The 22,157-nt window shown below is 45.3% G+C and overlaps 1 long non-coding RNA gene across 1 annotated transcript; it reads left to right on the top strand.

Moving 5' to 3' along the window:
• Window positions 1-13,214: 13,214 nt before the first annotated feature.
• Window positions 13,215-16,697, top strand: LOC125553828. Its single transcript, XR_007304224.1, has 3 exons — window positions 13,215-15,534; window positions 15,626-15,774; window positions 16,483-16,697. It is a non-coding gene; the product is annotated as an uncharacterized LOC125553828 (long non-coding RNA).
• The last annotated feature ends 5,460 nt before the right edge of the window (window positions 16,698-22,157 follow it).

Below are 22,157 nucleotides of genomic sequence, written 5' to 3'. Positions count from 1 at the left end.
TTACTGCGTCAGCCTTGCATCATGCTAACGTCATCTGGTCAACAGACGCAGTCCAAGTCAAACCTGACCAGTGGGACCCACTGGTCAGTGTCTCAGTGTTGTTTAGGGACACTGACGTGTGGGCCCAGTCAATGGCCACGTCAACATGGTCAATGCTGACGCGTGGGGCCACTGGGATTAGTTAATACTAAGCAGAGACTTAATCTAAGCTTAATTAGGTGGCGGGGCCCTACTGTTAGTCTCATAGGTGGTAAGTAACTGCGTCATTAGCCTAAACTAATCTGCCACGTCACATCCCCGGAGTTTACGCCGACGGCGTCCAAAACGCGGTGGAGACACACTGGGTTGGCTCGGGTTTTGCCCACGGTCAACCAAATCGACCGTGGTTTGGTCCTACGCGTAGCTGGGACTCGCGTGCATCGAGTAGGGCAAACGGAAGGGGCTGGGGTGGAGTGAGCTCGCCGGAGTCGAGCTCGTAGCGGCCTGCGTTCGGGTGTTGAGCGAGATGGGGCTACAGAGCACGGGGAGATGGATGGGTGTGTGCGTTATTCTCAGGGGAGTGCGGTCAGTTCGGTGATGAGCTCAGACGCGTGCTTGCACGGTCGTAGTTGCGGTGGCGACATGACCGGCGGCGAGGAGCTGTCGGCTCCGATGGCCATGGTGGCTAGAAGGCACGGACGAGCACGGGGAGAGAGGGGAAAGAGGCAGGGGCTCACGGCGAATCCAGCAGAGGCAACGGTGAGGCCGGGGAGAGACTGGAGCTCGCGAATCCTAGAAGAGTTCGCCGGCGGCCAGAGGTTGAAGACGATGTCGGGGACGACGCTGCAGGGCTTCCGGCGGGGCGCGACTCGGTGGAGAGGAAGAGGGGGTCGAGGTGGAGCCTCTGGGCCGGTCAGAGAAGCGAGGGGGTGGCGGTGGCTGCCGCTACGGCGAACGGCAGCGTCGGCTGCGCTCGGTGAGATGGGGATCAGCGAGGGAGGGAGCAGGGGGAGAGTGAGAGGGGTCGAGCGGTTCGGGACGACGCCGGGGCGTTCACCCACGCGTCCAGGGGTCGGTGGCAAGCAGGAGGAGGCGTGGCGCCTCGCGCGCACGTGCGCTATCCCTCCTCTACCTGCTGGCAGAGGTTAGGGATGACTGGCACCAGGCCAGTGGGCTAGGCTGTCCACTGGGCCGTCCAGGTAAGCCCAGGTAATGTCTCTCTCTTCTCTGTTTTCTATTTTCTATTCTGCAATTTGTTTTGGGTTTAGTTTTAACACCAAACCATTTTATAAAATCCTAAAAATAATTATGTGGCTAGAACTAAAATATACCCAACCACATAAATTGTTCCAGAATTATTGGACATATATTAATTATAATATATATATATCTGATGCAAATAGTTATTGAATTAATTCAAAGGCCCAAAATAAATTATTCCTGTGACTCCAAAAATATTGGTTGGGATTTCAACTCATGCCAATATTTTCACAGAATGACGGGAACATTTTCTTGGACTCATTTGATGAGATTTAAATGTTGGTTATTTTTAGAGGTTTTCTGAGCCTTGGAAAATTCCTCAATTCAAATTTCAATTGAATTTATACATGATGCAGCAACCAAACTAGTGCAAGGCCAGGGTAAAGCTAGGGCTGTGACAGATTCTAAAACGGACAATAGAGAAAGTGACCAGATGCAAGAGACGAACATGAATGCAAATGAGATGCACATGATGACACGGCAAAGTGCAACATGCAAGAAAATGACATGGCAACAATGGCGAATAACTGGAAGACACCTGGCGCATCAGACTCGGGGCGTTACAGGCTCATACACCAAACTTTGGCTTATGGTACCCCAAAGGAGCAAGCTTTGATCTCATGGGCTATTCGGACTCGAATTGGGCGGGAGATTGTGTGGAGAGGAAGTCAACTTACGGACGGGTCCCAATTCCTCGGTCGCTCTTTGGAGAGTTGGTCTTCAAGGAAGCAAAATTATGTGTCTCTATCTTCGAGCGAGGCTGAGTATGTAGCCTCAGATAGTTGTTGTGCACAATTGCTATGGATGAGGCAAACTTTGAACGATTACGGTGCCACTTGTGACAAAGTGCCTCTTCTATGTGACAATGAAAGTGATATCATGATCTGACTCAATCCGGTGCAACATAGCAAGACCAAGCATATTAACATTCATCATCACTTCATCTAAGATCACATCAAGAGGGGAGATATTCATATCATCTACATCAACACTCAAGAGCAACTAGTGGATATATTCACCAAGCCTCTAGATGAAGCAATATTTCGCGAGTTAAGGCATGAGCTAAATATCATTGATTTGAGTAATGTGGCTTGAGTCTAGGCTCACCCCACCAACTCATCATTATATCTTGTTCTAGATGTAGGCATGGCCATAGGGGGTGTTTTTCTCTCAATGAACTATCCCTCCCCCATTATGCATAAATCGATCAAGTCTTTCACATTAGCCATTTTTATGGTACTTGTGCTTCAAAGATGAGTTTTGGTCATGGGCCCAACATTAAAATCTTCGTGGTGCCAAACCTATTAACTCAAACATAGGTGGCTTCGGCCACCGCCCTCCCCTCGTGATCATCGGTTGTTGTTGGTTTTGAGGTCTTTGTGTGTGTTTGAGACACTTCTTGTGTTGTTCTTTTGCCCTTGCTTTTGTGCTTAAGGTGTCTCTTCCCGTGGTCGTGGTTCTTCGTCTTCTCCCTCTTGTTTTTCCCTTGGCCTTCCCATTTGCATAAGCCTCTTTGTTTTTCCGCTCATGTATGTTTTCGACTAAGCGGTACTACTGCTGAGCCAGCGCGGTACTATCGCCCGGGCTTGCGGTACTACCGCGCGGGGAGTTGGAGCGGGGATATGAATCGGGGGCAGGGGGAGGTTTCTCTCTCCATACTCATTCACTCACCTCTCACTCCACTCTCTCTCATGAGACGAACAGGCAGCAAAGGGCTGCCACCGCACTGCCGTCTCTGGGCCGTATTCTGTGTTCCGTCCGGTGGGATCGATCCCCACCCCTTCATCTTGCCATGGATGCCGGTATTGCCCCATTCTTCTTATCTTTGGTTCTAGTTCCTGGTAATAGGCCTTAGGGCAAAATCCGTTGCATTCTTTGATTTTTGGCCAAATTGGGGCTTGCATACGATGTAGAAGACTGCTAAAGTAGGTAGATTGAAGATTTAACCGCAAATATTTGAATTTCTCATCTCTTGTACTTCTGGATCTCACCGCGGAAGTCGTCAGCCCCTTTGAGATCCGGTGAGCGGTGTGATACTACCGCTTTGATCTTCCAACTTCAGATTTTCTCCGTTTGATCTTCACTCTTGTGTTATCTTTCTCTTGGCTTATGCAATTTGTCTCTTTCATGTTCTTGTGTGTGTGTGTTCTAGGTGGTAGTAGCTCGGGCATCAGGCTCGTCACAAGAACCCTGCCCGTACCGATGGCTCCAAGTGCTACCGTTCTACCGATGTGTGAGCGGGCAGCATCATTCCAGAGGGTGGATCTGTGTCTGCTCATGCCTCAGGTGAGCAGTCAAGACAGAGAGTAAAACTGATTGCAACCACTAACAAGGGGCCTAAGGGCGCTCATTAGATGACTACTTTGGAGTTTGGTATGGCACAGAAGTGCAATCCATATCAGGAGCCTCAGGATCCTTCACTTGTTCATCGCATGTTCTGGAATAAGTTTTAGCAATCTATCTTCCATAATATGTTGAAGACTAAGAAGAATATTTATGTGAAAGTGAAGTAAGTTGATCTCTCTCACATGGAAAGGGACTTGCGTTACTTTGGAGAGGCTCTTAAGAGGTGTGAGGAGCTAGATATCAAGAGTATCATATCATTCAACAAAGATTTTGTTGAAGAGCTTGTGGCCCAAATCTATGTGACAGTTCACATTGGGCATGATGAGGACAGGACCCTCTCCTGGATGACCAATGGTCGACGTTTGTCTCCTTCTTGGAACAACTTTATGGAGTTGTTGTCATATGAGGACAAGGGCGCCCAAACCCCAGTTGGGTGTCGCTCTCACTGGGAGGCCAATGCCACTCACAAGGAGGCTCTATGGCCGTTCTCTACCAGGAAGGTGTCTGATACTGGGCATGTCTCCTACGAGCTTTGGCCCTTTCTATATATCATGCATAGGATCTTCAGGAACACTCTATTCCCTCGTGTTGGCAATCAGGATATGGTGCATTCCTATCTGGTGGACCTTCTTCTCTTCTGCCAAAAGGAGAATGGCTCTCACAAAGTGTTGGATGTTTCTCATGTCATGTGGTCAGAACTTTGGTGTGTGATCTTGGAGCTCATTGAGGAGACATGGGCATCTACGTTCCCTGGTGAGGAGCTTCTTACTGGAGACCTCGTGTCTCATGATGTTGTTCAGTTGAGGAAGAAGGAGAATTGGGGCAAGGCAGCTTCTGCCCCACAAGTGCAGTCTAAGGATGAGGATGATTGTGAGCCTAACTATGAGCCATCAAAGGAGCCTTCTTGGGCTAAGAAGCTCAAGCAGAAGATGAAGAAGCTATTTTGTCTCTAGGCTAAGGGACAGTACAAGGCTCATGTTGCTGCAAAGAAGGCCCGTTGTCGTGACAAGGCCATTATGAGGCAGGTTGCCCTGACCGTGTCTGATGGCTCTGAGGAGAGGATCACTAACAAGGAGGCTTAGGTCCGTGTGCATTGCCCGTGGACTGATTCAGATGATGGCACTAGAGGCCCTTCAGCTGCTTCAGAGGAGTCTGACGAGGAGGAGGAGCATGATTGGTGATGTCATGGAGTATTGCTACTACCGTTGCATTTAGGTGTCCTCTCTACTCTTTTGGTGTATCGATGTCAAAGGGGGAGAGAGTGTAGGGATTTGCAGTTTGTTGCAGTGTGTTTTCTCGATTTGCTATTGATTTCCTTGCTCGAACTATTTCGGTTGCTTTTAATTTCCCATATTTGTGGTTGTCGCGTGTGTTCAAGACCATATGGTGTGAGACATATGAGCATTTTGCATTCCAAAAGCATATCTAAAATAGCTTGTGAGATATATCTTATGAGACATATGAGCTTGTGAGACATATGAGCAGCTTGTGAGATATATCTAAAATAGCTTGTGAGATATATCTAAAATAGCTTGTGAGACATATGAGCAGTTTGTCGCGCGTTTCCCTATCTCTCTATGTCGAGTACTTTATGTTAGTAATCACTTGTGAGATATATCTTATCTATGCATTTTGCATTCCAAAAGCATATCTAAAATAGTGCACACATCTAGGAGGATCTTGTCTACATTTTGTAGATTATGGGTTTGCACACCTCTTTTTGCTATATCCTTTGTGCAAATACCACGTTGTCATCAATCCACCAAAAAGGGGGATATTGGTAGGGCACATTTCTCCCTAAGTTGTTTTGGTGATTGATGACAACATTTTTGCGGACTAATCGTGTGCATTGAGCTTTTCATACTGTCAAGCATATGGCACAAGACGATTTGTGCCCCTCGGAGGTACAAGAGAAAACGGTTTTCTTTCCCGCGTTTCTTTTCTAGTGTACTTGAGTTGTAGGGAAACCCATACTATCAAGAGGGGGTCCACATCGGAAAGGTTTGGTTGGAATCAATACGTACACTCATCTTGCACCCATCGACCCTTTCCATTTCCTTGGAGTTGTCATCCGTTTTCATTGAAGTAGGGGAAAAGAGCAACAAGCGATAGTGCTGCTGGCTGCAGCGGTAGTACCGCTGTAACCACCGTTCGCACTACCACTCGTGGTTAGGACCTTGAGTTTGTCATGTCGAGTTCTATGGTGGTGCCTCCGGGCTAGTACCGTGCTACCTGTTTGGACCCAGAAAATGGGCGGTTGTAGCAGCGGTAGTTGAGGCTGTAGTACCGCCTATAGGCGGCAGTACTGCTCCTACTACCGTGGCTACCATCGCCCATCCTCTGTTTTCTCCCCTGTTCTTCATTCTCCTATGCATCCTGTAAGGAGCGGTAGTACCGCTCGTCTAGGGGATGTGATATGCATAACAATTGGATTTGTTCCCACGACTATAAAAGGGGTTCTTCTTCCCCAAGAAGACTCACCTCTTCCTACCCTAACTCCATTGTTGCACCAAAGCTCATTTTCGCCTGATCTCTCTCCATAGCCAATCAAACTTGTTGATTTTCTAGGGATTGGTTGAGAAGGCCCGGATCTACACTTCCACAAAGAGAAATTTGCTTCCCCCACTAATCCCTTGCGGATCATGTTACTCTTGGGTGTTTGAGAACCCTAGATGGTTGAGGTCACCCAGGAGCCACATTCCATTGTGGTGAAGCTCCGTAGTGTTGTTGGGAGCCTCCAATCAAGTTGTGCAGATTTCCCCAACCTTGTTTGTAAAGGTTCAGTCGCCGCCTTGAAGGGCACCACTAGTGGAATCATGGCATCTCGCATTGTGTGAGGGCGTGAGGAGAATATGGTGGCCCTAGTGGCTTCTTGTCGGTGGGAATGACACCTATTGGATCCCTGGGATCCCTTCTACTATCGGCGGGCGCGGGGTTGTGAGAAGAGCAGGTCTCAGAGCAAGCACACAGTTCGTTTACCCAGGTTCGGGCCGCGAGGATGCGTAAAACCCCAGTCCTGCTTTGGTGGATATATTGAATGTTCTTGAGCTTTCTGAACTAGCTCCGGTGGCTGCCCCGTTCCAAAAAGCCGAATCCCTCTCCTGGTCGCCTCGAGCCTCCTTTTTAGGAAAAAGGGGCTGCCACAGTGGCACACAGGAGGTGGAAAGGCCTACAGTGTGCGAGCTTATCGCACGGCATTACCAGACAAAGTGCATTAAATGCACAAAGTAGGTGTCCATCAGCTTTATCGGGGACGGGAACGAGGCGCATCCCGTCCGTCGCCGCTTCGCCTCACTTCGACACGCGTCTAGGCTGGCGATGCATGCAGCGCCATGTAGGCAGGCAGGCAGCTAAGGTGGCGCGGTGGTAGGGCCTTTAGGAAGATCTGCATGCCGCCACGCAGGTGCTTGCTGATTTGGCCTGGAAGCTACATGTTGCCACGCAGGTGCCTGCCCAGCTGGTTGGGCTGGCAGCTGCATGCGAACGATGGTGGACCCTTGGCTGGTGTGGGCCTGGCAGTGGCCCTACTGACGTCCTCGGGAAGGGTATTGCCGGGGATCGGCAGGGCTCTTGCCGTGGCGTCGCTATCATCCCCGGCAAGGGTCTTGCCGGGGGTCTTGTGGATTTCCTCGGCTAGGATCCTACTGAGGGTCGCCGTCTTCTAGTCCTCATCTGAACTGATATATTGATGAGTTTGACGAAGATTTGCATGCCACCACAGAGGTGCCTCCCGAGCCCTGGTTCCAACACAGTTGGTTAGGTAGGAGCCGGTGGGCTCAAGGGTGGTTCACTTCGCTGGCATCGGGCAAGTTGCCCCGGCAAGGCTCTTGCCGGGGCTGCGGGGGGCCGCCCCAGCAAGGATCTTGCCGAGGGAGTCCACCTCGCTCTGTTGCCATCCTATGCTTCCGGCCTTGGCTTCGCCTTGGTCATCTCGTGCTTCGGCTTCTCTCCGGCTTCCCTCCCATGCCCTGCTAAATGTGGCCGCGACGCGTGGCTCGGACTGCCCGTGCACAAGTAAAGGGGTCAAAAGGAGATCCCCTACTTTTGTACACCGACAGGAGGCCCCGGGGCTGGGCCATACATAAGAGCAATGCATTGTTGGGCTAGGGCCAGAACGGTGTGCGGGCAGGTGGGGCGGATTTTACCTTAGTAATTTCTCGTCCGCTGCGCTTCCCCACGACCCACGTTGAACGCGCGACGTGGAGGGTCGTGCGTGACGCGGGGGTCATGCGTGGGGCGGTTCCCACACGCATGCGTCACATCGTGGTAAAGAGGCGGCTCGCGCCTTCCCCGTAAAAGGAGGGAGGCGCAGAGGCACGACCCATTTACTCGGGTGGACTCGGGACGTGGCCTTCAAGGCGTCCGCGCCCCAAGATCACGGGGTGGGGAGCGGCCGCTTCGCGTGTCCCTTCAATGATGCTCGCTCGCCACGTGTCCCTCATGCCGGTGGCAGGAGGTGGAGGCGGGAAACCAGGTTGTCGCTGATTGGGGTAGCAGGCCGGTCCTGATTCCCTGCGCCCCCGATGACCGGATTGGTCAAGTGGGGAGACTGAGCCCCGACTCCGCCCCTTTATAAGGAGGGGAGGGGGACGGCATTCCACACTCTTCCATCATCCGTCTCCTTCCACCTCTGCTTCTTCCATCCATCCGCCATGCCGAGAGGAAGCGGTGGCCCTTCAACGGTGGCGGCGAGGGTCGCTGCCCGCCAGCGCGTTCCTCCTTCCCAAGAGCTCGTGGCGGCGAAATAGGCCACGCCTCCGCCAGCAATGTCTCCCCCGACGGAGCACCATGTCCGGGACCAGCCCCGTGAGTTCTTCATCAGGCTATGCCGGCCACCTCATCGCCGCCTCCGTCTCCCTACTGCCTTTTCTCGGGAGATGGAGCTCGATCCACCCCAGACCCTCTGGTTGCACATGAAGGGATGCGGGAACGGCGGCGCACGGGTCGAAGTCGACTTCCCTGCCCCTCACGTCATGTACCTCTGCCGCGGATGGAAGACGTTCACACGCAACAACAGCATCATGGCGGGGCTTGTCCTCTACATCTAGTTAACGGAGGGCAATCTGCTCTCCGTCAAGGTCTTCGGAGATCTTGGAACCCGCTTGAAGTGCTGCGCGGAGAGCTCCTCCGACGATGAAGATTCCTCCTCAAGCGGGAGTGACGAGGAGGACAGCAACAGCGACGACGATTGAGTTGAGCGACAGGATGCCGACTCCGACTTTGACTGACCGCGCCGCCCCTCCCTCGGCCACGCGCCTTGCCGAGGGCCATCCTCGCCAAGCTCTCCATCAGGGTGCTCCCCGTCGTCTCCTTGGGCGGCTGGCGTAGGAGGGCCGGAGAGGGCGAAGAAGGCGGGTGGCGGCTGTCAAGTAATGATCATACTTAGTGCAAAATGAAGGCTAGCAAAAGATTGAGAAGCGACCAACCAAGTAAAGGATAATCTCATAAGCGAGCATTAACATAACTAACACCGAATAATGCACCACAAGTACAATATAATTTCATTGCATGACTCTTGACTTTCGTTCTTGCATAGGGAATCACAAACCTTAACACCAATTATCTTACTAATGCATAATTACTCATCAAGATGACTCACATATCACATCATCATATCTCAAAACTATTACTAAGAATCAAGTTTACTAAGAATCAATTTTCTTGGATATCTATCACTTTGGAACTAATTTTCATGTGTTGCTTTTCATAAGCTCAAACAAATATAATTGAAGACCATAAGCATAATTTTTCTTTCTCTCAAATTAATTTAAGTGAAGCAAGAGAGAATTTCTTGAAAATTTTACTAACTATCAAATAAATCTAAGTGAAGCAAGAGAGCATTTCTTCAAAAATACTAAAGCACACCGTTCAAATAGATATAAATGAAGCACTAGAGCAATTCCACAGCTCATAAAAGATTTAAGTGAAGCAAAGAGAGCAATTCTAACAAGTCATGACATAATTTTGGCTCTCTCAAATAGGTGTGTCTAGCAAGGGATCAAGACTTAAAACACAAAATAAAACAAGCAAAGACACATATCATACAAGACACTCCAAGCAAAACACATAGAATGTGACGAATAAAAATATAGCTTCGAGTAAAATACCGATGGTCGTTAGAAGAAAGAGGGGATGCCACTCGGGGGCATCCCCAAGCTTCGTTGGTTTCTCATTTTTGGATAATATCTTGGGATGTCGGGGCTTCCCCAAGCTTAGGCTCTTCTACTCCTTATTCCTTCATCGATCGTAAGATAACCCAGAACTTGAAAACCTCAATCACACAAAACTGAACAAAACCTTCGTCTGATCCGTTAGTATAAAAAAAATCACTATTATAAGTGTTGTATCAAACCAATTCATATTTTGTTCTTGCATTATATCTATTGTATTCCAACTTTTATATGGCAAAAATACATCAAATAAAACCTTAGACACTACAAGAAATATGTCAACTTATGACCTTCTCTTAGTGACCCCAGCTGAATTGGTCATAAATTCACGGTCATTTCGCTTGGAAGGGCTCAAACCCTGAAATTGCTTACACCAAATGGTCACCAAGCAGACAAGAGGCGCCAATGACCTTATTTATACCTAATTACGACCAATATAAATGGTCATGAGGTTGTGAACATGGATGCATTGGTACTTATTGCTATGACAAGGTGCCACCTCATCAATTTTGCCTATGTGTCATGTCCATGTGTCAATTTTTGCCCTAGGTTGTGAAGCAACCTATATTTCTGTCATTCCCAAAATTCCCAAAAAATTGGGCATTCTTTACTATCCAAATCATTGCCTCATGACAATATTCAACTCCATTTGACTGGTAAATCTTCCTCGGCAAATTTCCAAAGTTTTTGTTCAGCTCGAACTATTGTGAAGGAAGTACTGGCTAGGCATACCTAATGAGCTGAATTTTTGCCACATCTTCTATATTCCCAACTCATAGCTCTCCACAAAATTTGAGCCCCATCTAACAATACATGTGAGTGTGGCTTCAACATTCATATTTCTGTCCAATGTGGTATGTTGCAAAGCAAGTGACACCTAGGCTCCTCCATTTGAGGTGCAACTTTTCCAAGATAGTGTCCTTAGTAGATGATCATCCTCGGCCAAAACTCAGGCCCACTGGCCATGTGCATTTCCCGTACCACTAATCGAACACGTGGGTGCTAATTCATGTTTGAGCTAGGTTCAGTCTCCTCATGAGCTTCTTCTATTGCCTTCTTATTCCTGACACCTATCAGGGGAGTGCCCAACCCACTAGACATGCCTAGGCCGCCCGGAACGCGTGGCAACACCACGGTCACGCGGTGACCATGCGGCGGGCATGCGAGTCTACGCGCTTTGGAGTTGGGGCCCTGGGCCACCATCCAAACCTCAACGTATTGCCACCAAACCATGTATTTCTGATTAAATAGATACTTTTCTACTTAGAAATGATTTTTTCAAAAGATAAAGAGCAAACTATGAGGCAACTGCAGTTCAAATTTGTCCCGCTTCCTACTGAATCAGTAGAAATTTGTCTTCTTCACCAGAGGTGGATAAAAACTTTTGGCACCCAACCATTTTGTCAATTGTGCATTAAACATAACATAGTATTTTATAAAATTTATTTGGTCCAATTTTGCAACAAATATATGGTAGGCCCTTCACAAAAAAACTCCTTTTGGGCAATCAAAAAATGGAAAATTGATGTTTCGACCAAAGAAAATGAAAACTCCCTTAGGCAAAATTGTTTGCCATTCCAATATGCACCCTTTGTGCACAATATGAGATCATTTGAACAAACTATGCCATGAATGTGGCCATAAGATTGATCATTTGACTTGAAAGCCATGAATCTTTAGAGATGATAGCTCATTTCTGAGAACACTTTTTTAAAAGAATTGCCGTATTACAAGTTTATTATTTTTCCTGCTAACTTGGTCACATATAATGACACAATGCGAGGGTTTTCCAATTTTTTTTTTTTGAATTTTTTATGCCCATTTCAAAATGTGGTCAAAACGGCGGGAATGACCGTTCCTAGCTAGTGGTTGAATCTTGGAAATTTTTTGGTGTTTCTCTGATTAAATAAATACTTTTGTACCTAGAAATGATTTTTAGAAAAAATAAATAGCAAACTATGAGGCATCCACAGTTCAAATTTGACCCACTTCCAGCTCAAACGGCAGAAATTTGTCTTTTTCATCATAGGTGGATAAAAAAAATTTACACCCAACCATTTGGTCAATTACGCATTAAATACGGCCTAATATTTTAGAAAACTGATTTTGTCCAATTTTGCAACAATTATTTGGTAGGTTCTTCACAAAAAATCCTCATTTTGGGCACTCAAAAAATGGAAAATGATTTTTTCGTCCAAAGGAAATGAAAACTTCCTTACGCAACATTGTTTTCCATTCCAACATGCACCCGTGTGCACAATATTAGATCATTTGAAACAACTATGCCATGAATGTGGCCATAAGATTGAGCATTTGGGTTGGAAGGCATGAATCTTCACACATGATAGCTCATTTCTGAGAACACTTTTTTTTAAAGAATTGTGGTATTACAAGTTTATTATTTTTCCTGGTAACTTGGTCACATATAATGACACAACGCAGATGTTTTCCTTTTTTTAATCTTTTATGCCTGTTTCAAAATGCGGTGAAAACGGTAGGAATGACCGTTCCTAGCTAGTGGTTGAATCTTGGATTTTTTTGGTGTTTCTTTGATTAAATAGATACTTAAGTACCTAGAAATGATTTTTGGGAAAATAAAGGGCAAACTATGAGGCAGCTGCAGTTCAAATTTGATCTGTTTCCTACTGAATCGATAGAAATTTGTCTTTTTCACGAGAGGTGGATCAAGGCTTTGGACACCCAACCATTTGGTCAATTGTGCATTAAATATGACCTAGTATTTTAGAAAATTGATTTTGTCCAATTTTGCAACAAATATATGGTAGGACCTTCACAAAAAAACTCATTTTCGGCATTCGAAAAATGGAAAATGAATTTTTCATCCAAAAAAAGTTAAATCTTTCTTAGGCAACGTTGTTTGCCATTTGAAGATGCACTCACCCTCCCTCGTCCGGTCGTCCCCATCTCCACGCCGCCGTCACAGACGGCGCCCGACTACCACCACCCGTCTCGCGCCGTCCTCTCCCTCCCTTAGATAGTGGTTGAATCTTGAAAATATGCCAAATACAAGAAATTTTACATAAAGTCTTCTAATATTTTTGAAAGATAGAGTGGTTCTATTTTGGAACAAATATTTGGTAGGTTATTCACGAAAAACCATTTTATGCACTCGGAAAAAGGAAAATGATTTTTTGTGCAAAGAAAATGAAAGCTCTATTTGGCAATATTGTTTGCCATTCCATGATGCAAACTTATGCAAAATACAAGATCATTTTGACAAACTTTGCCATGGTTATGTTTTAAAAAAAACATCATAGATTTTGGTCTAAATTTTTGAGAATTCAATTGCGAAACACCGGGCCAATGAGACGCGAGGAACCGCCTTCACGCGGATCACCAAATTGAATGCAATCAGAGCAATCTATCTTGCACTCATCCAACGGTCGAGCTTCTGCCAAAAGACAAATACCCTAACCCAGCCACTCACCCTCCCCTCGACCTCCCAGATTCGATCCCCCGCCGCCAGCCCCACCAACCCTCCCTTCGATCCTCAGCTCTGATCCCCCGCCGCTACCCCTCGATCCCCAGATCTGATTCACCACCAGCCGGCGACCCAGCCGACGACCCGCCGGTGCCGACCGCCGCACTCTCGTTGTCTTCGTCTTCCCCTCCGAGCACCTCCCCGACTGGCTCCGCGTCGCGCTCTCGTCCTCTTCGTCTTCCCCTCTGAGCGCCTTCCCTACTGGCTTCGGGCATTGCACCTCCCCGACGTCCCCCTTCGTCACGGCCTCGGCTAGGGCGGCACCACGGTCGTGGTGCCTTCTCCTTCCAGGCACCGCCAGTGTCGAGCTCTCCTTCACCATAACCGCATCCCAACCCTGGGCTCCGACCTACCCACCATCTCGAGCAGGTCCAGATCCGCCACGGCTCCCGCAGCCACGCACCGGCAGACCAAGCAGGTGCAGGACGTGGTCTCTTCCTCTTTTCGTTTCGATTTGATTTGGAAGGCTGATGATGTTCGTTCTCTTCGATTCAATTTGGTAGACGCGCAGGTGCACGACGTGTGGCCGCCATTCTGCTTCCTCCCATCCCGTGCTTCCTCCGGAAGTGGCGAGGAGAGGTGACCTGCATCTGTCACCCCTCCATCCACCACTCCACCAGTGCCACCATCTCCAGCCACCGCCGCCATCAGCACCAGCCTCCTCACACCACGCCTCCCACCAGACAGAGGGGCGGCCATGCCTAGTGCCACGCGTGACTCCCACTGGCCGTTGTAGCCTCTACAGCTCCTCCCCTCACCATGCATATTGCCTGCTTCGCCCAACGCCTAGATGGCAGCAGCCAACCAAGATCGCGATCGCATGTGATCTATCTATCCACCTGTAGCTAGTTGCCTAACTACGACCCTGCAGATCTAGTTGTTATCTTAGCATTTCGACTTTCAAAGTTACTGCATGATGCGCACCGCGCCATTTCTTTTTGAAGTTACAACACCAGCCTACTACATGCATCTCCAAGCATCAGGCTGCTAGTAGTTTACCTGTGCAAGTCAGGCATCATTGGATCCTTGTTCAGAAATCAAGGGCTGGCATATATAGCTAGTATCATTGGACACATTGTCTGAATTTTTAACACATTGCCTGGGCTTGTATAACTAGTATTATAGGCAGGGTGTCTTTTTAAGTGAAAGTTCTTTCTAAGTATTTTTTCAACTGCTTGTTTGGGCATATATTGCTGTATTATAGGATGCTTGAACAACGAGTCCCAAATTTGGCAACAGGACAGACAGCTACCTCCCTATTTTGTATACATGAAAGTGAGCGAGTCCCGAATTTGGGTACAGGCAGGGGTCCATTAGGAACATGGCAGTTAATTTGCATAATCCTCAACCTCCTCCTGCAATCTCTCTTTCTCCCTTTCTTCTCTGAATTTCCCGGTGTTGTATAAGTCTGTAAGATTCAGATTTTAAGAGTACTTGCTCCATGTACTAGTTACTTCTACTACTTATTCTTAGCTATTTAGTACTACTCTGTAGATTTGTGATACTAGTCTAGTCACTTGTATAATTTTGTTTATTAGTGTAACCTGAACCATGGAGTAGTACCCTGTTCGCATATGTGTGATTATGTGTGTTCTGTAGTTTCTGTGGTAGCTCAAGTACATGTGAACTATATGTTGTGGTGTAAATCATTTTCAGTCTATCTTATAAACATGTTTCTTCAATAGCTATTTCTGTTCAAGTCTTGTTTTCAATGATGTTAGCATTTAGTTTGTCTCAAGTAAAAAATACTAAAAATACAATGAAGATAATCTGAACCTCCCTATGTAAAATTTGGTTTGTCTGTAATACTACTAGAAGATATGGGTGAGGGACTAAAAGGATGATATGCTTCCATGAATTTATTTGTAAGAAGTTTTTTCTTGGCTGTGTACAAATCAGCCCAAATATGTGAGCCTCGGTTCTGAAAACTAAGCGTTCCTATATTGGTAGATAGAATGTGATTTAGGATATGCTAAACATAAAGCTTTATAAGATGGAACTATCAATTCATCATGACTTCACTTTGTCCTTTAATTTAATATGGTTAGAACTACCATGGGTTTTTAAGTAGTTGGGGCATTAAGAAACAGTATGCTCGATGTTTGGCCTTGCATCCGTCCTTCCATGAATTCATGCTTGTGCATTGCTAGTTATTGCTTTTTTTGTAGGTCTTCTTCCTCCTCGATCTGGTGCAGCAGCAACAATTCAAGGTCATGGTTATGGAGCAGCAGCCATATATTTTTCTTGTTAGTATTCCTTGAGATGAGATGAGATGAGGTTTGTTTTCCTCAAGGTCAAGGTGCAGCAGCTCGATTTGATTTGATGTGATTGGATTCAGTTTCCTCACGCCTCTCTGTTTGCATTGCAGGATCTGTTGGTCGGTCTTCAATTCTTCATGCTGCTGCTACTGCTACATGAGGGCCCTCTTCAATTCTTCATCTGTTGCAGATACCGTAGCTTCGACCTCCAGAAGAGCACCTGCTCCTCGTGCGGTTACCTGGCCGCCTGCATCCGCAAGTATAAGCTCACCCTCCCTCTGTCCTAGATCTCTAGGTTTTTTGCTATCATGCGCCATGTTCTTGATGTTGTGCGTCCTCATGTGGATGCCACGAACGGCACTGCTCCTGCATGGAGATTTGATTCGCCGCATTAGTATGCGATTGTTGTCTCACCGTGGTTGTTCAAATTGAGATGCACCCAGTTGATTCGTCATCTCGGGTCATAATTTTTCTGCATTCCCTGTTGCTGTTGCTTGTTGGATGCATAGTTTGATCTCCCAGTGGGAATTATTAGTGAATGGTGATGTGTGTGGTCACGAGAATGGTGATGTACTAGCTGGTATGCCTGATGCGTGTATGTCCATCTCTTTACTGTTTTGCTAGAACCATAAATCCCGATGCATGATGATCATAGTCTGGTTTGTTAGATCTATTCTGCTGATGCTTAAAATTTGACATGCCTGGATTCTAAAACTCATTCTTACAGTTTTCATTTCTATGATCAATTTAGAGAGTTGCACATGTCAGTATATTGTATACCAAAAATATTCCTAGCTAGTGAGAACATTTTAGTCACTCCATGAACGCATATTGGTTAGTGTTAGTCATACTATTTATGTACATGGCATTTGCTATCAATTCTTGATTATAAGTTATTGGATCCCTCGTTGGCTACTGTTTGATGTTCATTCTTATTCTTATATGTTCATTCTTATTTTTTGCACAGGTGAAGTGCGAATCCATGGCTGAAGCTGTGAAGCATATCAGCAAAGAGTAGCATATTATGTGTTGTAGTTGTAGGCAGTAGTAGGCATATCTGGGTTGTAATATCCTGTAACTATTGTAATAGATTAATGTAGTATTGTTTTGGACCAATTTCATTTTCTCTCTCGTCTATTCGAAACAATGATTGTGTATGTGATTTGAATACCCGTGAAATGGAAACCTGACAAGTTGGGTCCAAGTTATAATGGTTGTTTGACAAATTTCGAAATTTCTAATTTGTGGGACCAATTTTGAGCTAAGCATGACAAGTCGGACCCGTTGCAAAATAAAATGGCTGAAAATAGAAAATCCGTAGACTATAAAAGGCTACATTCTAGAATATAAAAGGTTGAATTGCTGGGCTAGGCCCATGTAGCTAGCAAAAAATAACAGGAAAAAATACATTAAAAAGGCCGAATTGTTGGGCTCGGCCCATGTAAAACGCCGAATCAGACCAGGCTGATTCTTGTGCCACATCAGCTTGCCACCTGGATGCCTACGTGGCCTGAGGAGGTTGCTAGTGACCAAAAATTTGGTCGTGGAGCCAATGACCTTTTACATATCACAAAGAAGGTCACTAATTTCAGTTTATGACCGCCAGCTTTTGACCTGCTATTTTTGGTAACAAAAAGGTCACAAATGAAAAACTATGACCTTTTAGCGGCTAATAGTGAGGGTCACAAGTTGACAAATTTCTTGTAGTGAGAGCCATCAAAATAAGCATACAACGCAAACAAAACAGAATCTGTCAAAACAGAACAGTCTGTAGCAATCTGACTATTTCGAATACTTCTGTAACTCCAAAAGTTCTGAAAAATTAGGATGACCTGAGAAATTTGTATATTTATCTACTGCATGTGGAATGGGTATTTTATCACTCCCTGGTAAAAATGAGAATGATTTTCGTGAGCAAAAAAGTTTCTGTTTTTTCAGCAAGATCAAACAATGATCACCCAAGAAGATCCTAAAGGCTTTACTTGGCAAAAACACTAATTAAAACATAAAAAACACAATCATAACAGTAGCATAATCATGCTATCACTCAAAATCAGGAAGCAAAAAGCAAAAATAAATTTTAATCATTCGGTTGCTTCCCAACAAGCGCTATAGTTTTACGCCCTTAGCTAGGCATAAAGTAAGGATCTAATTTTTGTCATCTTTGTTCTTAACTTTCTTAGAGGTGTTTTCATCATGGGGTTTTGTAAACACAACATAAAACATATTATCCATAGAAACCTAGCATTCCTAAGTTGATGTTCATCATACCCCTTTTGATTTCCCACAACAATCCAAGAGTAATGTTGATTAACATTATTGAAAACCTGTTGGATTATATCTAGAATGGGGACTTCCTTTTTAAGATTCTCATCAAAGATTTTATTATCCCCAAGCAAATGTCTTAAAGAATAAACAGTATTGTGAAGAATTTCATCTATCACAGGTTTTTCACGATTCGTACCATAAAAATCAAAGATTTCCCTAGCTTCCTAAATTATGTAGTCAAACTCATTCATAAGAACGAGAGTGGCCAACTTTTTAGCCCTAGGATTCTTTATAATGGGAAGCTCAAAAAACAATCTTTGCAAAGTGGGATGAGTACGAATAAATTTACTTTCAAGTTTCAGAACTAGTGCTGAAATAGGAGCATCATCAAGACTTAGATTCCCAACAAAATTGAAAAATTCTTGGAAACGTTCTTTTCCCATAACGTTCCCTTGCCCCAAGATACAAGTTTTACCAACCAGATTACCCGTACGTCCAATCTTAGGAGTAAGGCCATCATCAGTTGGTGCCATACTGAAATCACTCGTGTTTGCAAGCAAAGGATAGATCTGACGAGAAAACGGCGAAGGAAAAAGAGGGGCGAATAAAATGGCAAATATTTGTGAAGTGGGGGAGAGAAAAACGAGGGGCAAATAGCAAATAATATAAACTGCAAGGATATGAGATTTGTGATTAGGAACGTGGTATATGTTGAAGTTCCTCCCAGGCAAAGGCGCCAGAAATTCCTTTTGATGTCACTTGAAGCTACGTGGGTATTTTCCCAAAGAGGAAGGGATGATGCAGCACAACGGCGGTAGGTATTTCCCTCAAATATGAAACCAAGGTTATCAAACTAGTAGGAGAACCAAGCAACACAACATAAACAACACCTGCACACAAATAACAACTTCTCCCAACCCACGTGTTAAAGGGGTTGTCAATCCCTTCCGGGGTACGGTGCCTCAAGATAGGCAAACAGACATGAGGTAAATTTGTAGTAGATTGATAGATAGAATGCCAAATAAATAAATAAGAATAAATTGTAGCAAGGTATTTTGGGGTTTTTGGTTTAGTAGATCTGAAAATGCACTAAAAGGAAAATAGATCGCAAAGGCAAATAATATGAGAAAGAGACACGGGGGCTTCTCTCAAGAAAAATAGCAAACGGTGGGTGAACAAATTACTGTTGGGCAATTGTTAGAACTTCAAATACTCATGACAATATCCATGCAATGATCATTTTATAGGCATCACGTCCAAGATTAGTAGACCGACTCCTGCCTGCATCTACTACTATTACTCCACACATCGACCTCTATCCAGCATGCATCTAGTGTATTATGTTCATGGAGAAACGGAGTAATGCAATAAGAACGATGACATGATGTAGACAAGATCTATCTATGTAGAGATAGACCCCATCGTTTTATCCTTAGTAGCAACAATACATACGTGTCAGTTCCCCTTCTGTCACTGGGATCAAGCACCGTAAGATCGAACCCACTACAAAGCACCTCTTCTCATTGCAAGATAAATAGATCAAGTGGGCCAAACAAAACCAAATTATCATAGAAGAAATAAGAGGCTATATGCAATCATGCACAAAAGAGATCAAAGAAACACAAATACTTTCATGGATATGAAAAGAGATAGATCCGATCATAAAATCAAAGGTCACCGTATCCCAAGAAACACACCGCAAAGGAGTTATATCATATATATCTCCATGAGACCATTGTATTTAGAATCAAGAGAGAGAGAGAGAGATAGAGGAAGCCAGCTAGCTACTAACTACAGACCCGAAGGTCTACAAAGAACTACTCACGCATCGTAGGAGAGGCACCGATGGAGGTGGTGAACCCCATCCGAGATGATGTCTAGATTGGATCTGGTGGTTCTGGACTCTGCGGCGGCTGGATCAATATTTCGTTGACTCCCCTTGGGTTTTTGGAATATTGGGGTATTTATAGAGCAAAGAGGTGGTCCAGGGGCCACCCGAGGTGTGCACAACCCAACATGGCGCGCCTGGGCCTCCTGTAGCGCCCTAATGGGTTGTGCTCCCCTGGGAGGAGCCCCAGGCGTAGCTAGCGCCCGTTGTGTTCTTTCTGGCCCATAAAAATTATCCGTAAAGTTTCGTGGCATTTGGAATCCATTTGATATTGATTTTTTATGATGTAAAAACATGTAAAAAACAACAACTGGCACTTGGCACTATGTCAATAGGTTAGTACCAAAAAATGATATAAAATGACTATAAAATGATTATAAAACATCCAAGATTGATAATATAACAACATGGAACAATCAAAAATTATAGATATGTTGGAGACGTATCAGTATTCCTTGAATATTACCTTGGGTTATCTTGGGCATCCCCAAGCTTATGGTCTTTCCACTCCCCATTCTCCTCATATCGATATCTCACCCAAAACATGAAAACTTCCATCACACAAAACTTAACGGAACTTAGTGAGATGGGTTAATGTGATAAAGAGAAAACCATTCAATTTGGTACTGTCAAAGACAAGATTCATACTCATTTCCACATAATGCATACTATACCTTAGCATTTCCACAATTTCCATCACTTAATATAAGTTATGGAAACACTAAAAGAAGCGAACTATGCACTAAAAACATAATCTGCCAAAAACAGAACATACTTTAATGATCTGAATAACGAACATACTTATGCAACTCTAAAAATTCTGAAAACTTAGGAAATCATGGGAAATTTCTATATCAATCCATGCAATGTGATCTTACAAAATTCAGTGCATAGTTTATGTGAACTTACAAAATTCCATAACTGAATGCAAAAGTTTATGTTTTTGCACATAATCAAATCAACTATCATCCACACTATCCCAAAGGCTTTAGTTGGCACTTTATTGAAACAAAAGCTATAGAATATGATTACTACAATAGCTTAATCATGTGAATACAAAAAATAGTAGGTAGAAATATTGGGTTGTCTCCCAACATGCGCTTCTCTTTAATGCCTTTTTAGCTAGGCATGATGATTTCAATGATGCTCACATAAAATTAAAGAATTGAAACACAAAGAGAGCATCATGAATCACACAACAATCGCATGTAAGCCTATGACACTTCCTATGCATAGAGATTTTGTGAGAAAGTAATTTATGAGAGCCAGAGTCAACTAGCATAGGAAGGCAAAACAAACATAACTTCAAGATTTTCAACACATGGAGAGGAAACTTGATATTATTGAGACATGTAGAAGCATATGCTCCTCCCTCATTGTCGTGGAAGAACATCATCACCTATTGGGCCAGCGGCCCCTTGTGGTTCGGCAAGGAGGAAGGGTGCATCAGACAAAGAGCGGAGGCCGTTGAACATCACGGCAGTGGTGACGTGGGTCGGTTTTACCCAGGTTCGGGTCACTACGAAGCGTAAAACCCTACTCCTACTTTGGTGGATTGATGGAGGGACCGTGCAGGATGAGCGGCGCCCAAGCTCGGCAAGGTAGCCCTTGGGAGAGCAGACACGCGTATGAATACACCAGGGTCTGAATCCTTTCTAAGGTTGCCATGGTCCTCCTTTTATAGGCCAAGGGACAAGGCGCAATATCCAATGATTGGATAGCAAACAGTGCTATCATACCTAACTCTGTGGACAGGACAAGGCGCATTAAATGCAAGCCTTTCCACGCCACTTTACCCATCTCTCTCCTGTCTGCTTGACACGCCTCTGGATGGGTGTCATATAGATGTGATCTTCCTCCTAAGTTATCTAGGGGCTTGACACCGCACCGAGCGTGACTTGCGTCGCAATCTGGCGGAGCGGTGGAGTCTTGGCGGGGGTACAGGTTGTTAGTGGCCTCGGCAACCCTTGCCGGGGAAGTCTTGGGACTTGTCTTTGGGTGACCTCTACCTGACTAGGCTTGCCTACCAGCAAGGGAGGTTTATCCTTAGTGATATCTGGCTTCTTCGGCTTGTCTTGGTCTTCTTGATCCGCCCTTTGATTTCTCCAATAGCTACCTCTCTTTGGCTTGGTCTTGTCTTGGCGCTGCAATCTTGTCTCTATGCCTGTGTATAGTCTGGGCAACACACGCCAAGGTTTGTTGCACCGACAGGAGTCCCGAGCCTAGCCCGAACATGCTGCCGAGCATCCTCGGGGTAGGCCCCATCAGGTACACAGGCAGGGGGCTTGTGGTAGCTTATTTCTTGATATTTTCGTTGCTTGTTCATTAACCTGTGCTGGAACCAGTTTTTGTTTTTTTTGTGCATTGTGCAAGACGTTACATGGGAGATTTAACCCACGATCTATGGGCTACCCATGTCCCATGTTCATGGGGAGACAACTGCCATTCCACTAGCTTCTCCACTCTTGGTGCCTCCGCCACGTGTG

This window comes from Triticum urartu, chromosome 4 (genome assembly GCF_003073215.2).
Source record: "Triticum urartu cultivar G1812 chromosome 4, Tu2.1, whole genome shotgun sequence".
Lineage (NCBI taxonomy): Eukaryota > Viridiplantae > Streptophyta > Magnoliopsida > Poales > Poaceae > Triticum > Triticum urartu.
The sequence above is the reverse complement of the archived record's forward strand: the minus strand, read 5'-3'. Positions and strand labels throughout refer to the sequence as shown.